This window comes from Gekko japonicus, unplaced genomic scaffold, assembly GCF_001447785.1.
Source record: "Gekko japonicus isolate JY-2015 unplaced genomic scaffold, Gekko_japonicus_V1.1 scaffold10, whole genome shotgun sequence".
NCBI classification, from domain to species: domain Eukaryota; kingdom Metazoa; phylum Chordata; class Lepidosauria; order Squamata; family Gekkonidae; genus Gekko; species Gekko japonicus.
In genome coordinates this window covers 3,003,512-3,013,038 of record NW_015167526.1, presented here as the reverse complement: position 1 = coordinate 3,013,038, position 9,527 = coordinate 3,003,512, and positions in this window count along the sequence as shown.

Genomic DNA, 9,527 nt, shown 5'->3' with positions numbered 1-9,527 from the left:
TATATATATATATATATATATATAAAAACACCCCAATTTGACATTCTGCGTGCAAAGCTTCTCATAAAAGTTTCACAACTATTATAACCATCTTTCTTATTGTTCTTCATTTAGTCTTAGTTTCTCAGTATCTATGCTTTAGGAGCTGCAGTGGCTCAAGTGGTTAAGACGCTGAACTGCAGGCTGCGGAAGGTCAGTAGTTCAGCAGTTCGAGACCCGGGTGCCACATGACGGAGTGAGCTCCCATCTCCGGTCCCAGCTCCTGGCAACCTAGCAGTTCGAAAGCAAGAAATTGCAAGTAGATAAATAGGTACCACTTCGGTGGGAAGGGAACAGCGTTCCGTGCGCCTTGGTGTTTAGTTATGCCGGCCACATGGCCACGGAAACGTCTTCGGACAGCACTGGCTCTTCGGCTTGGAAACGGAGATGAGCACCACAACCCTAGAGTCGGATTCGACTGGCTTTCGAGCAAGGGAACCTTTACCTTTTATCTATGCTTTAACCAGCCGTAGAACGCCCTCCATGGTCCCATAAATTCTTCCTCCATTTTTCCTTGTAGTATATTTGTCATTTTCCTTGTAGTATATTTGTCAATCTGTCCATTTCGGCACATTCCATAATATCCGTTATCAACTCCTTAAGCGTTGGGATCTTCAGTGTTCTTCATGTCCTTGCAAAAAAGATTCTAGCTGCTGTTATAACTGTCAGCTAGGCTGCCATATGGTTTATAGGCCTAGGGTTCGCCTGCCTGACCTGTGTCCAAGTTGGTGCCACATCCCTTCCCTCTGGCTTCTCTCCTCCTTATCGCTGACCTTGTATTCCTGCCTGTGTAGTGTCTCCACTCAAGGGCGTAGACTTTCCAATTTGTGGGGGGGCCGGGGCCAGAGGCATTGCTAAGGCATTAAAAGAACTGGGACCCAATGACATCATAGGGAGGAGCTAGTGACATCACAGGCCATGGTCACTATCTATGGAGGTGGACCCATGTGGGATTTAGGGATGGGCTCCCCAGAAATTTAGGGAGGCCTGGGAACCGCCCTAGCAATGTCCCTGGGCTGGGCTAACCCCAGGAACAGTTGCCTTCTTAGCACACTGCTTAGAAACTTAGAAAGCCCCCCACACACATAATATCAGGCCATACCACATTGCAATAAAGTCCCTACAACTGTATACAGAAATACTGAGCTTCCCTACCATTTGCCACAACTAGCCCACCACACAACCGGGATCAAGACTCCTAAGTGGACCAACAGACAGGCATACACTCGTTTGAGAAACTGAGTACTACATTACAACACCTCTGGAACATTACAGATCAGTAGAGGCAGCACTGCACAGTGGTCAGAGTTGCAGATTGATGTGGGGAGACCCAGGTTTGTATTCAAGAAATCTCTCACAATTATGCAGCCATAGCAGGCAGGAGGGAAGGAGGCAAATACCTCCAGCGCCAGAGACTTGTAGAGGAAGAGTCAAACTTTGGGGACTCACCTGTGCACCAGAGGGCCAAGGCAGCAGGAGGCAAGAAGCCTGGGAGAGTTGGGCTCCTCCATGCCTGGCAGAAGATGAGATGCAGAGGGGAGAGGTGGGCAAGCAGAAGAGGCACTCAGCCACCCGCACAAGCTGCGTGCAAAGAAACTCCCGCCGCCCCAAGCTTCAGTGCCGCCTCATTAAAGGAGTGCGGAGGCCAGACTCCAAATGAGAAAAAGCAAGCTCAGGGTTCGGCCCCACTATATCCTATGGACCATTGAAGTCAATGGCGAAAACATAGGGTATATTCTGGGGGCTGGAGGGGAGGGGGTTTGAGGGAAAGGCTCCAAAATCACAGGGTAGCTGCTGGAGCCTCTCCCCATGATACCTGCCATGTTTCAGAAACATTGAACCAGGGGGTCCAATTCTACGGGTCCCCAAACAGGTTGCCCCTATCCCCTCCATCGTTCTCTATGGTGCCTCCCTGGCAGGTCGCCCCTCCTCCCCCCTTATCTCGGCTGAAGCTCCCCAGGCCGCATGGGTGAGGCGCTTCCGTCCTTCCTCCGGTCCAGCCGGCTTCCCCTCCCCCGCCATCGCGGGGGGGCAGCAGCGGGGGGGAGGGTCTGTGGGCGTCTGCAGTGCAGGCCGAGCTTGGCTTGTCCCGCTCCAAGGGTCTTGCTGGCTCTGCGCTGGGGGAGTTGGAGCGGCAATGCCCTGTGGCTGGGCGCCGGCTTGGGAGGGCGAGGGGTGGGCAGGGTTTCTGGGAAATTTCGGGGGAAGGCTGGCGCCCCGCAGCCCCCACGAACATTACGCCGGTGTCTCCACTTTAATTAACCGTGAGACTAGTTTCGTTTCTCAGCCTCGACCATCGGTTCTTCTTTCCCGCCCGCGGGAAACAGGCCAATTGGCTCACAGGTGGTGGGTGGACCTGTTGAATCCTCTATATCACTATATGCTTGTTCCATATTTGTCATTCCTAACAGTGACCAAGTTACTGCAACCATAGTACTACTAACAATAAAGTAAAACCTCCCTTGGAAGTGTGTGCTCTGTTGTTCGGCTCTGGGTCCTGACATTCTGTTAGGAATCCTATCGTCCTTACTGTTCGCATCGCTCAAGCCGAGATGAGCGAGAAAGGGGACAAAATCGTACCCACGTAAAATACCCATGTAAGATAAAGTATCTAGTCTTTGAGATGCTGCTGGACTCTCGGACTTTTCCGCTGCTGCAGACGGACTGACACGGCCACCCATCCTGAGCTATCAGGAAAGAGCCAGAATGCAGCAAGAGAAGCAACTGCCAGGGCTTCACTTCAGGGCCTCAAATTCCTCAGTCCAAATCTTGCCTCCGCCACCAACCACCCTCTTGGCCTTTGCCGCCTCCTCCCCATTTGCAAGATGGGGACAACTGCAGTGGCCTGTCCTGCAGGGGTGTTCGTAAGGATGCCTGAGATAATTCCGGTAGAGAGGCTTTGGGGGACTCTAAAGCGCTGCTCTCAATATCAATGGATAATTACTTCATTTCTGTAGGCCATGTATGTCCAACAGGTAGATTGCGATCTACCAGTAGATCGCAGAGGGGTCAGAGGTAGATCACCAGCTCCACTTGGTCTCCTGGTTTGCTGGACTCAATAAAAAATAATAAATGTTCAGAGTTCTTTCTGGATCTTCGTCTCTCTGTTTTGTTTTTGCTTATTTTGCTTACCAGTAAATGACAGAAGGTGCATTATAAATGGGGGGGGGGCAGTGGAACCCAACTTTAGTGGCTTATAATCTAATTTGAAACTAATTTGAAACTTTATTTCCATGGTGGTAGATCACCGGCACTTTATTTCCATGGTGGTAGATCACCGGCACTTTTGGCCGGAAAAAATAGATCACACTACCTGTTCGAAGTTGGACATGCCTGCTGTAGGCGAAAGCAGTGCCGGTTAAGGGTTAGCAAAGGCTTTCTCAGCGATAGCCACGAGTCCCCGCCCTGCTACTAAGGTTCATCGCCAAAGACCCAGGAAGGCTGCTATCCTGCCCAAAGGAGGCTGAGGGCGTAGGAAGGGAATGTACTCCAGATCTTCTCGTTTGCAACACACCGTAGTAAACAATGGTGCTTTCGCAATAAAGGTCAGGGCATGCTAATAGACATGCTAATAGACATCCTGGCGGGAGGTGATAGAGGCGCCAAGAGATTGTGCAACGTGACCTGCTTGCTCATTCATGTGTTCCTGGCCTAGCACCACTGTGATTAAAAAAAAAATAATTGTCATGGGACTAGCAATTGGCGGAGTGGGGGCCCTCACATACAACCCCCAGGGCCTTTCTCATTGGACCCCGAGCACAGACACACACCCCCGATCCCAAGGAACCCCCTTTATTACCTAGCTCAGCTAATGTGTCCCAGGGCAACCCAAGGCAGAGGCAAAGGGCTCTTTTCACTCCTCTTCCCTGGTTGTTGACCGCAGCAGAGGCTTTTGCAGAGTCCCTCCCCCTTTGCAGTGCAGAGGTTCCCTTCCCTCCTCCCAACTCTGCACACAGGATGAGCCGAGGAAAGGGAGCGCCCCCAAAGCCTCCGCTGCTGCTCACATTGGCGAGGAAGGGGTTAAAGTGCCCTTTGGCCCAGCTGGTGAGGGACTGAGCGAGTGTGGGAGGACCCAAGCCACTTGCCAGCCAAAGGAGAAAGGTCTGCAGATGTCCTCACCCTTTTCCTAAGGACAAGGTTTCCCTTGCTCGAATGCCAGTCGAATCCGACTCTAGGGGGCGGTGCTCATCTCCGTTTCCAAGCCGAAGAGCCAGCGCTGTCCGAAGACTTCTCCGTGGTCATGTGGCCGGCATGACTAGATGCCGAGGCACACGGAACGCTGTTACCTTCCCACCAAAGTGGTACCTATTGATCTATTTGCAATTTCTTGCTTTCGAACTGCTAGGTTGCCAGGAGCTGGGGCCAGAGACGGGTGCTCACTCCGTCATGCGGCACTCGGGTCTCGAACTGCTGAACTACCGACCTTCCGGCCTGCAGTTCAGCGTCTTAACCTCTAAGCCACTGCAGCCCCACCTGGGTATAAGAAAGCTTATACCCAGAATTAAACTTTGTTGGTCTTAAAGGTACCAGTCCCCTCAGGATCCATTCCAGCTTAAGGGTTGGTGAGTCTGCACTCCCCTCATCAAATGCATTTAAGTGCCCACCTGGCAGGGAGGGCGGGGTATAAATTGGACAAATAAATAAATGCCTATCAGTTGCCCTGACTTGGGTGACGCAGGCTAGTTCAATCACATCAGATCTCATTAGAAAATCCTACATGCTCAGTTAATCTGTTATATACTTCACATGGTTACGAGTTGCATAATTATATTTAATATTGTTAGAAGGTTTAACAAAGGTTTATGGATAATTATACTTACACGCATACACACACACGTACATTGATAACAATGTGGAAATCTTGCTTGAAAGTTTATATGTTGGATTTATTGTGCTATTTCAAAATGTTTCACCTGCATATCTGTATTGTGTATTTCTAATAAAACAAAAATTATTATTTAAAAAAAAAAGATCTCAGAAGCTAGGCAGGGTCGGCCCTGGCTAGTATTTGGATGGGCGACCTCCAAGGAATACCAGGGTCATGACACAGAGGGAGGCAATTGCAAACCGCCTCTGAAATGTCTCTTGCCTTAAAAAGAAGTCTAGCTCGCCACTTAGTAGTGCATAATGCTAAAGAGCTAGAACGTCTAGCTGTCAGACCATCTTAGGATCACCTGGGTTTCTACACACAATGCCATACGATAATAATTATTATTACCTATCGGTCCACAGTTGGGAGTGTTGCTCATCCACTCGGTGAGCTGATTATACATCTGATTTACTAAAGTTTACACCTCTGAACTACACCAGTTTGGTGTAGTGGTTAAATCCGTGGACTCTAATCTGGGAGAACCAGGTTTGATTCCCCATGCCTCCACTTGTACCTGCTGGATGACCTTGGGCAAGCTGTAGTTCTGGCACAGCTGTTCTCAAAAAAGAGCAGTTTCTGTCAGAGCTCTCTCAGTCCCACCTACCTCTCAAGGTGTCTGTTGTGGGGAGGGGAAGGGAAAGGAGTTTGTAAGCCGCTCTGAGACTCCTTTGGGTAGTGAAGGGCGGGGTATAAATCAGATCTCTTCTTCATCATCTCTTGCCTTGAAAACTCTTAATAGGGTTGTGCCCAATGCTCCCTCGAAGCTGTGGAGTCCTGTGAGCAAAAATTCTGCTTTGTGAGCTCCTGGCACTAAAGCTGTGAGTGAGCTATTTGGCTACTGCATCAAATTACTTTGCTCTGAAGCCCTCCTTCCTGAGCTAAGACAAAAACATGCTAGCTGGAGGCTAAAAAACTGGGAGCTAGCTCACACTAACTTAGTTTAGAGGGAACACTGGTTGTCATAAGTCAGCTGTTGACTGGAGGGCAATTTCCACCCCCAACCGCCCACGAGATTTTCCAAGGGCGTTTCAGATGCTCAGGGCAAAAATGGCAATGGCCACTAGGTGGCAGACCAGACTTACTTTCCCACTTTGAACGCTGCCTTTCCTGTTTAAAGGGAAAGACGAACCCGGCTTCCCAAGGGGGATGTTTTTTTTGGGGGGTGCCCCTTCAAAGTTTTTAAAGTCCTTTTAAAAATGGCAAGCGGGAAAAGTGACCAAGTGGCCCCCTCAAACTTTGTCTGGAGCTTTGGGCTCCTTGGGAAAGGGGGAGGCATAAAAGCCTGTTTTGCAGAAAGCGAGTTTGGAAGGCCCCTGGTAGTGGTGTGCGAGGAGTTCTGCCTGGTCAACTGGTGCTGCTCACACCAGGCCTGCCTTTCCCTCGAAGGCCCACCTGGGCGCTGGTCTCACCTGGCACAAGGGAGGATAGAAGCACTGCTTCCTCCATCTCTCCTGCAGTTTGGTTTTTTGAAGAGGAAATGGAGGGGGGGGCAAGCAAACAAATCTACAGGGTGGGGGAGGGGTCAATTCAGAATGACGCAGGGAGGGAAGAGGCGAATCAGGTGCCAGGTGTGGCTGGACACACACCTGAACATGAAGTGGCGGGTAAAACAACAACAAAAGATTCATGTGTAAAATAGGAAGGCGAGAATTGCCTCTCTGGACCACAGCGGAGCCCCATTTATTTCAGATAGATTCAGGTGGGTCACTGTGTTGGTCCGAAGCAATCGAACAAAGTGTGAGTCCAGGGGCACCTCGAAGACCATAAGTACCTAAGAGAAGCCAATGCTGGATCAGGCCAATGGCCCATCTGGTCCAACTCTTCATCATAGGTAAAGGTCAAGGTTCCCTCGCTCGAAAGCCAGTCGAATCCGACTCTAGGGTTGCGGTGCTCATCTCCGTTTCAAAGCCGAAGAGCCAGCACTGTCCGAAGACGTTTCTGTGGTCATGTGGCCGGCATGACTAAACACCAAGGCGCACGCTACACTGTTACCTTCCCACCAAAGTGCTACCTATTTATCTACTTGCAATTTGTTGCTTTTGAACTGCTAGGTTGGCAGGAGCTGGAACTAGAGACGGGAGCTCACTCCGTCATGCGGCACACTCGGGTCTTGAACTGCTGAACTACTGACCTTCCACAGCCTGCAGTTCAGCGTCTTAAGCACTTGAGCCACCGCAGCTCCTCTCTCCATCATACAGCGGCCAAAAATACCAGGTGCCATCAGGAGGTCCAGCAGTGGGGCCAGGACACTAGAAGCCCTCCCACTCTTGCCCCCACCTCAGCACCAAGAAGACAGAGCATCTTTTGCCCCAGAGTACCTATCTATACCTTGTGGCTCATAGCCACTGATGGGCCTCTGCTCCCTATGTTTTTCCAGTTCCCTCTTGAAGCCACCCATGCTTGTAGCCGCCGCCACCTCCTGTGGCAGTGAATTCCACGTGTTCATCACAAAGTTTAATTCTGGGTGAACCAACAAAGTTTAATTCTGGGTATCAGCTTTCGTGTCGGTCTTAAAGGTGCCCCCGGACTCACATCTTGTTCCATTTATCCTAGTGGTGTCTTCGGGGGGGGGGGGGGGATGAGCCCCCTCCAGCCCCCCCCCCCCCCCCCAGCAGATGCAACCTTTCCTCTTTCCAGGCAGGCACAGATTCTGCCTCACTGCTAGCAACAGAGAGGAAGATCAACCACAAAGACAGCAGTTCCTGAGTGCCTGGAGCAGCTGACATAAAGCACATCCCTCCAACCTGCAGCGCCTCTCCAAGGTCTCAGATGAGGGAATTGCTGGTACAGCTCTTTGTTACTTGCTGGGGATTGAACTGGGGACTTTCCGTGGGCAAAGCGACCCCGCCGAGCCCTGCCCTCGGGAGGACAATTTTCCCTTTCCTTCCTCCCGAGATTCCTACCCCACCCCCATCCAAACGCTCCCAGATAAACCCCCCCCCACACACAAAAACTCGAGCACCAACAATAACGCTTGAAAACCGAACGCTCCACGTTCTCCTCATCCAGCCATCCTCCATTTAAAAAGAGGGGGGGGGAAGCTCACACCACACCAGGAAGGGAGGGCTCTGCTAAACAGAGCTCACCAAATGCTCAAGAGACGCTTCGGCCTGGTGCCGAATCCGCAGAGACCATTTGCGGCCCCGGCTGAGGGGCCAACACAAGCAAGGCCTTTTCACATCGTCACCCACCTCCTGGCTGACAGCGGGGGCAACCGAGGGGTTAGGGAGAAACTGGGGATTCTCGGGCAGGTTCTCGCGGGAGCCTTGGTCCCAGTCCCCTCAGGGTTTGCAAGGTCATTCCCTGCTGACAGGGCCGCCTAAGAGTATGGCTTGCATGAGACCACAGAAGGGAACGGAGATCTGGTCAGCTGCTATACTCTCAGGACTGTTTCCAAAGGGGGGACCTGGTTGGGCAACTGCCAGGCCGCCAAGGGACCACCGATCCCAAAGCACTGCCCTCCGCTTCCGCACACCCTGAATAATGCACTTTCAATGCACTTTGCAACGGGATTTTACCGTGGGCAATGGCAAAGCCCTCTCGCAAACAGTCGCTGAACTGCATTATTTAGCATCTGTGAAAGCGCCAGAGAAGTGCGCGGGGTCTAATCTGGGAGAACCGGGTTTGATTCCTCACTCCTCCACTTGCCGCTGCTGGATGACCTTGGGCAAGCCATAGTTCTGATAAGACCTGTACTTGAAAAAGAGCCGTTTCTGTCAGAGCTCTCTCAGCCCCACCTACCTCACAGGGTGTCTGTGGTGGGGAGGGGAAGGGAGAGGAGTTTGTAGGTGGGGCCTTGAGAGAACAGCTCTGACAGAACTGTGGCTTGCCCAAGGTCATCCAGCCAGGTGCAAGTGGAGGAGTGGGGAATCAAACCCGGTTCTCCCAGATTAGAGTCCGCGCACTTAACCACTGCACCAAACTGGTGTAGATTGCCTTGCTTGGGACCCAAGCCGTTAAAAAAAGCAAACCCTCTAACTGTGATAAGAAGCAACAGCAAGGAAAATGTACGAATCAATGGCATTAAAGACAGAAGCGTTTATGTTCCACTTTGGCTTCGTGCTCCTTTGGGTCAAAGAGGCGGTTCTCAAGCTGTTGTGAGCCTGGCGCCGTCAGAAGCCATAATTCTGGGCCAAGGAGGAGATCAGCCACGGTGCCAATCAGGGTTCTCCGACGTGCCAGTCTGCCCGTGTGCATTGTGAGCAGAGCTGCCAACTCCGGGTTGGGAAATTTACTGCTTATTTATTGAAGTCATTTATACCCCGGCCTTTCTCCCCTGAATGGGGACCCAAAGCGGCTCCCATCCTTCTCTTCTCCTCCGTTTTATCCTCACAACAACCCTGAGAGGTAGGTCAGGCTGAAAGAGTCTGACTGCACCAAGGTCACCCAGCAAGCTTCCATGGCACAAGTGGGATTCGAACCTGGGTCTTCCTGATAACAGTCCGACAGTCTTCACCACTACAGAGCCCTATCTCTCTCTCTCTCCTGGAGATTTGGGGGTGAAGTCTGGGGAGGACAGGGTTTGGGGTATAACGCCATAGAGCCCACCTGGAGGTTGGCAACCTTATGACAGCATGCCACGGCCCTGACACAGGCCAGATTGCCATTCTGAATCAAT